We start from the raw sequence: 6,550 nt of genomic DNA on the forward strand, positions 1-6,550 counted from the left end.
CATTTAAAATCGAACTAGTTATGCGCTGTAACTGTTTTGTATACAAGGTCTCCACATTAAGCTGCGGGTCACCTATCAGCCTGCTGGACCACTTTACTATTTTATTAAGCGAGTTTTTATTTTTCAAAGTGAGGTTCCCAAACCAGGCTGCTAGCGCAAATGATAAGATTGACTCAATAAAAGCGTGATAAAAAAGAATCATGATGGATTTATCAATATGAAATTGATTCAGTTTCCTCAAACAAAACAAGCGCTGATGCCCTTTTTTACAGACTTGTTCACAGTTCGTTCCAAATGTAAGTTTAGAGTCTATTACCATCCCCAGGTATTTATATGATTCGACACATTCAACAGTTTGACCTTTGATTGATGTAATTTCTTGTGTTTGGATTGTTTTTTTCCTAAAGTCTATAAGCATGTCCTTTGTTTTAACTACATTTAGTTGAAGGTGAGACGCCTCACACCATTCAACAAAGTCATTGATGACTGGACCGTGACCTGTTTCACTATCTTGGAGCAGGCTAACAATTACTGAGTCATCTGCATATTTAATTATAGTCCTGTTTTCCCACCTGCTCTGGCACATATTTGTGTACAGGATGAAAAGAAGAGGTGAGAGTACGCATCCTTGTGGGGAGCCTGTTGATGAACAGACTTGTTCTGAGAGACTGCCATTCACTCTCACTCTTTGTGTCCTGTCCGTTAAAAAGTTAAGGATCCAACCGACCAGATTATTACTTAGATCAAACTGTTCCAGCAGCCTTGTAATTAAAATATGAGGTTGAATTGTATTAAAAGCCGATGAGAAATCAATAAATAAAAGTCTGGCATGAGAGCCATTATTATCTAAATGCTTAAAGAGTAAATTAAGTAAGGTGACTGTGGCGTCTTCCACTCCCCTACGGGGTCTATAAGCGAATTGCAGAGGGTCAAGTGAATGCTCCGTTTTCCTCAATATTTCAGACCTCACTAATTTTTCAAAAACTTTCATTACTATCGATGTGAGTGCCACTGGTCTGAAATCATTAAGATTTTTAGTGTTGTTAGATTTGGGGACAGGGATAACTACAGCATCTTTCCAGACCTCAGGTACTAATTGTGCCTCTAAAGATTTATTAAAAATGTAGTGGAAGGGAGTACTCAATTGCTTTGCACAGGTTTTGAGTGTGCGCCCACAGATATTATCTGGACCATGACTTTTATTAACTCTTATAGAGAGGAATGCTTTGTGCACTTCTGTTTGTGTTATATTAAAATGTTGAGTGTCTACAAGCTGTTTACTCAAATTATCGATCTCATCGCTAAAATCAAAAATATTAAAACGATTGTAAAATTGAATAAGAGCACTGGCCAGCTCAGTATCTGAGCTGAAGCCATCCAAGGTGACTGGGCTGCTGCTTTTTAGATTATGGAGGCCTGCTATGGTTTTCATACTGTCCCAGGCTGATCCAAGATTGTTTGTTGCCATCTGGTTCTCCAGTTTATATTTATAGTCTCGTTTTGCTTTGAGAATTCCTATTTTTAAATCCTTTTTTGCTATTTGTAATTCAGCAATGTCACCCCCCTTAAAACATGACTGTTTTTTCCGTAAACTATCTTTAACAGTTTTAGTTATCCATGGTTTGTTATTAGGATAAATTTTCACCTGTTTATATGGGACAATCATGTCCCTACAAAAGGCAATATATGAACATGTCACATCAGTCCATTCATTTAGGTCATCCCCACAAGACTTTTTAAACATTTCCCAGTCTGTACAATCAAAACAATCTTGTAAGCATAGTATTGATTCATCAGTCCAGTCTTTAATTACTCTAACTTGAGCTTTATATCTTTTTAGGACAGTTTTATATGTTGGCAACAAATGCACACAGTTGTGGTCCGCTGAACCCAGCGGCGGTAAAGGCAGCGATTTGTAAGCGTCTTTTATAGATCCATAGCAAAGGTCCAGGGTTTTATCCCGTCTAGTAGGACAGGAAACATACTGATAAAAGTTTGTAAGTGTTTTCTTAAGACATACATGATTAAAATCACCCAGTATAAAGTTTGGCGCCTCAGGTGAGAGTGATTGTAATTTCTGCACAGTTTCGAAGATGGTGTTAGAGGCTGACACGTCGTTCGCCCTTGGGTGAATATAGACTGTCGTAATAAAAACTTGTGGAAATTCACGGGGTAGGTAGAAAGGTCGTAGTGATACTGATAAAAGTTCGACATCTGATCAGTCACAGAAGTACAGTATCGTTTGTTAAAATATAAACATACCCCGCCACCTTGAGATTTCCCCGTTGCCTCTCTCTCCCGATCAAGTCGATAAGGTCCCCCGAATCCATCAATTGATAAGTCGGTGTCCTGATCATTCTCCGTCAACCAGGTCTCTGTGAAAGCCAGGACACAACACTCTCTGAAGTCCTTCAGAAAACTGACGTTCCCCTGGAGCTCATCCATTTTATTCCTCAGGGACTGGACGTTCCCTAGGATCATGGAGGGTAGAGGAATGCGAGAAAGCCGCTGTTTTCGGAAGCGTTGCCTGACGCCTCCCCGCTTGCCTCGCTTTCTCTTTGTTGCCGCTGTTTTCCCCCCTGGGTTTTTTAGGATACAATCAGGCAGTTGTAGCATGGTGTCTGTCCCACACATTCTCCCACAGTTCAATTGCAGCAGTGTGGTTCTGGCGTACTGTAACTTTCCATGGCTAACAGCTCCTTTAACGAAGTCGAAGATAATTAATCCAAGGAAGAGCGTCCAAAGGACAGAAAGAGTTCTAATGTCCATTGTGTATACGCGCATACATAAACAACGCTATAAACCGGACCCGTAAGAACTTTTCCAATAAAATAAAAGAGAACACAAACACAAATGCTCTAAAACTTCCACGCCAAACTTTCACACACTCTCACTCTCACTCCCACTGCCGGTCGCAGCGTGCGCATGCGCATTGTGTTATAATTCTGACACATTCACTGAGTCAATGATTTTAACACAGTGAATGTGTAGTCAAGACCAAACCCTCCAAGAGCGAGACCAAGACCATTCAAGAGGGAAGATAATGAGATAATTAAGTCATTAATCAAGCACTAGTGATGAACACCTGCTGTTAACAGGCAGAATCACTGAAGGAAAGAGGAAAACAACAACAAAATAAAAAACGTGCTACTTCTGATCATGAAGACCAAATTTGGTCTCTTTGTCAAGTACAGTCAAAAAAAAGTCTTACACATCAGAGCTTGTGTTTTGACACATTCATTGTGTGTTGATTTAAACACACAGTAAACACAATAAATGTGTCAGGAAGGTGATCTGTTAACAAGCAGAATCACCAAAGAGAAAATCACAAGTTTGCTTTAATTGGGCTCTTGACTTTTTAATATTAGATTTTGTTTGGGCTGTTGTGATTTTAATTATAACAACCAGACAAACAAAGAGAAAAGATAAGAAAAACTCATTTAGAGCCCAATCTCTGAGTTAGATTTACATTATTGAAAATCAGCTTTTTCCATATAATCCAAAGGATTTCTCAAAAGGTGTTCTGATTTAAAAAAAAAAAAAAACAAACAAACAAAAAAAAAAACCATTCATTTAGAGACACAGACATCAAGAATCAGTCTGTGAATCTCAACAGTGGTGGCCATCATAAAGCATGATGCAGTGCATTCTGGGTGTCACCAATCAAAATTCATCCATGGCTCCCATAATGCATTGCTGCATGAATAAATTATGAGCTGAATTGTCTTAGTAATTTTCTTTATTCTCACTATTTAAATTTTTCTGTTTTTCTGTGACTTTTTAGTAGCTTGTTTTCTAATGTTCAGAGTTGATCTGTTGATCAGAATATGTTGCTTGTCACCGTTGATGAGATTCACAGACTGATTTTTGATGTCGGAGTCTCTAATTCAGGGCTGGGCAAACTCGGTCCTGGAGGACCGCTGTCCCTGCAGAGTTTTGCTCCAACCCTAATCAAACACACCTGAACCAGCTAATCAAGGTCTTCAGGATTACATGCAGGTAAGTTTTAACAGGGTTGTAGTTAAACTCTGCAGGGACGGTGGCCCTCCAGGACTGAGTTTGCCCAGTCCTGCCCTAGTTGAAACATATGTTTTTTTTTTGATCAGATCACCTTTTGAGAAATCCTTCAGATTATATTGATAGAGCTGATCTTGTGCTGTAGAATCACAGTTCTGCTGTAATCAATAATGTAAATCTAACTCAGAGATTGGGCTCTAAATGAGTTCAATGATTCAGATCAAATAATGATTATGTGAAAACATAACCAACACCACCTGATCATCTTGTAACTTTGCTTTTCTGGCAATTATAATTAAAATTACAACAGCCCACACAAAACCTAACATTACAAAGTCAAGGGTCAAGAGCTCAACTAGAGCAAACACTCATCTCCACGATGGTGACTTTAAATTGTGATTTTCTCCTTTGGTGATTCTGCTTATTGACAGCAGGTGCTCATCATTAATGTTCAATAGTCACACGATTAATGAATTATCTTGATTGAATGGTCTTGTTTTGGTCATGGAAGGTCTGGTCTCGTTCACACCTCTGGTCTTGAATGGTCTTGGTTTTGGAGGTCTGATCTTCACCTCTGAAATGAACACAAAGATGTGTAAATGTGTAATATTAACACATTACAGCTGTTCTTGGCTGCACAGATTGTGTTGATGCTGTGAACAAATACACAGATTGTGTTCATTTTAAAACTACACATAATATGTGTAAAATAATTGAATTCTTCCAACATATTTTTATGCAATATTGCTACACATAATATGTTATTTTTCTACACATTTCTTCTCAGAGTGCATTTCCAGTTTGAGCATAATCGTAACATTATTCTGTTTAATGTCCTGAAGTAAATACCAAAAAAACTACTTTTACTTGTTTAGTGTTGCTAACCTAAAGCACTAACTAGTTTTGTTTTGAATCCCAGAGTTTGTTTCCAGTGACTCCACATCATGTCCAGAGTTCATCAAAGAGCTTCTCCCATCTGCGGAGCGAACGGCTCTCCTCTATCATCTCTCTTACCTGTGTTTGGGAAACTTCCCAGAGATGGAGCGTCTGATCAGAAAGAGAGCTGTTGAAACACAACTGCTGTTCGGATCCTCTAAAGCTCTTCTGCTGAAGGTGTTCATCCATGTTCAATTTCCAGCAGCTTTATTAAATCCTGTCTTTGGTTCATGATACAAACAGTGAAATGTCCTGTCTTCTCTCTTATTTCTCTCTTTACAGTGTGAAGGAACCAGTGACAACTTTGTCAAATTGCTGCTGCCCAATCTGAAGGTGGCTGCAGAGAAAAACAAACCAGAATTAGCACTGAAATTCCTAGAAAAAGCAAAAGAATGGATCAGTGACATCATAATGGCTGTTAAAGAAATTGTGAAGAGGTAAGAATATGAATTGGAAAACATTATCAAATTAAATACTTGCATAATGTACAAAAACCAGCTGATGAATAAAATCCAGGTATGAGAAACATAACCGTGATGTAGCCGCAACGACCAGTGACATCATCACTGAAAAGGTAGAGACCGAGAAGCATCAGCAACAAACCAGTGAGATGAAGGCACTTCAGAAGATTATTGATGGTCTGGAAGAAAAACTTCTTCACATCAGTAAAAAGATAGATGACTATGAGAAAAAAAAAGACGAGGAAAACTCAGACATACATACAATGATCAGCAGAATTACAGGAACAGATTTTATATATTCTATGATTGCGCCATATGTGGAAAGTATTATTAGTCACATTTTGGAGTCTACTTCAGAGAAAGTTCAGCTCAGAGCTCTTCATGCTGATTTATCCAAGACCATTGAAGCAGCACAGAAAAGACTGAAAGAAGAAGAGTGGGACATCCAGAAGAAGGTGCTGGACAATCAGCTGAAGCTGGACAAATTACAAACTGAAAATGGTGAGACACTTCAGTGTTGTCTTATATTTAATAAATAATCTTATATATATATATATATTCATGTGGATTTTAGGTTTGCTCATCTGTTTACTTCTGTATCTGACATCACAGGTCAGTTGTCAAGCATCAGAAGCCTTTATGAGGTCCAAATGCATCTGTCTCAAATCCAGAACATCCTGGTTCGGCTTCAGAAGTTCTGGGAGAAAGTGGGTTATTTGCTGGACACTCTGAAGGAAAGCACCCTTGCTGGGGATATTTGGATTGAGGAGCTTGACGATCTGAAGGAAGAGTTCCTGGAGTCCATAGATGCTGCTAAAGAGGTAAACATGATGATAATGATGTTTCTAAAGTTCTGCTGTTGTTCAAACCTCTGATGTCTAATTTAATTTGAACAGGAATGGACAAAGTTTGGCATCAGCTGCTTGAAGGCCAACAACATCTTCAGTGTTCAGGCAAATGAAGCCTACAGATTTCTGGAGATCAGTCCTTCATCTCTGTCTAAAGAAGAGTGGCAGAAAGAGTACGAGAGTGTGAAAGAGAAACTACAGAATATAAAACCAAAAGCTGTCTGTCCTACACCACAGTAACATTCCCCAGGAACTAGGGACTTTGGGGTGATACTCAAACCAGGGTCT

The sequence above is a fragment of the Megalobrama amblycephala genome, linkage group LG22 (assembly GCF_018812025.1).
Source record: "Megalobrama amblycephala isolate DHTTF-2021 linkage group LG22, ASM1881202v1, whole genome shotgun sequence".
Taxonomy (NCBI): Eukaryota; Metazoa; Chordata; class Actinopteri; order Cypriniformes; family Xenocyprididae; genus Megalobrama; species Megalobrama amblycephala.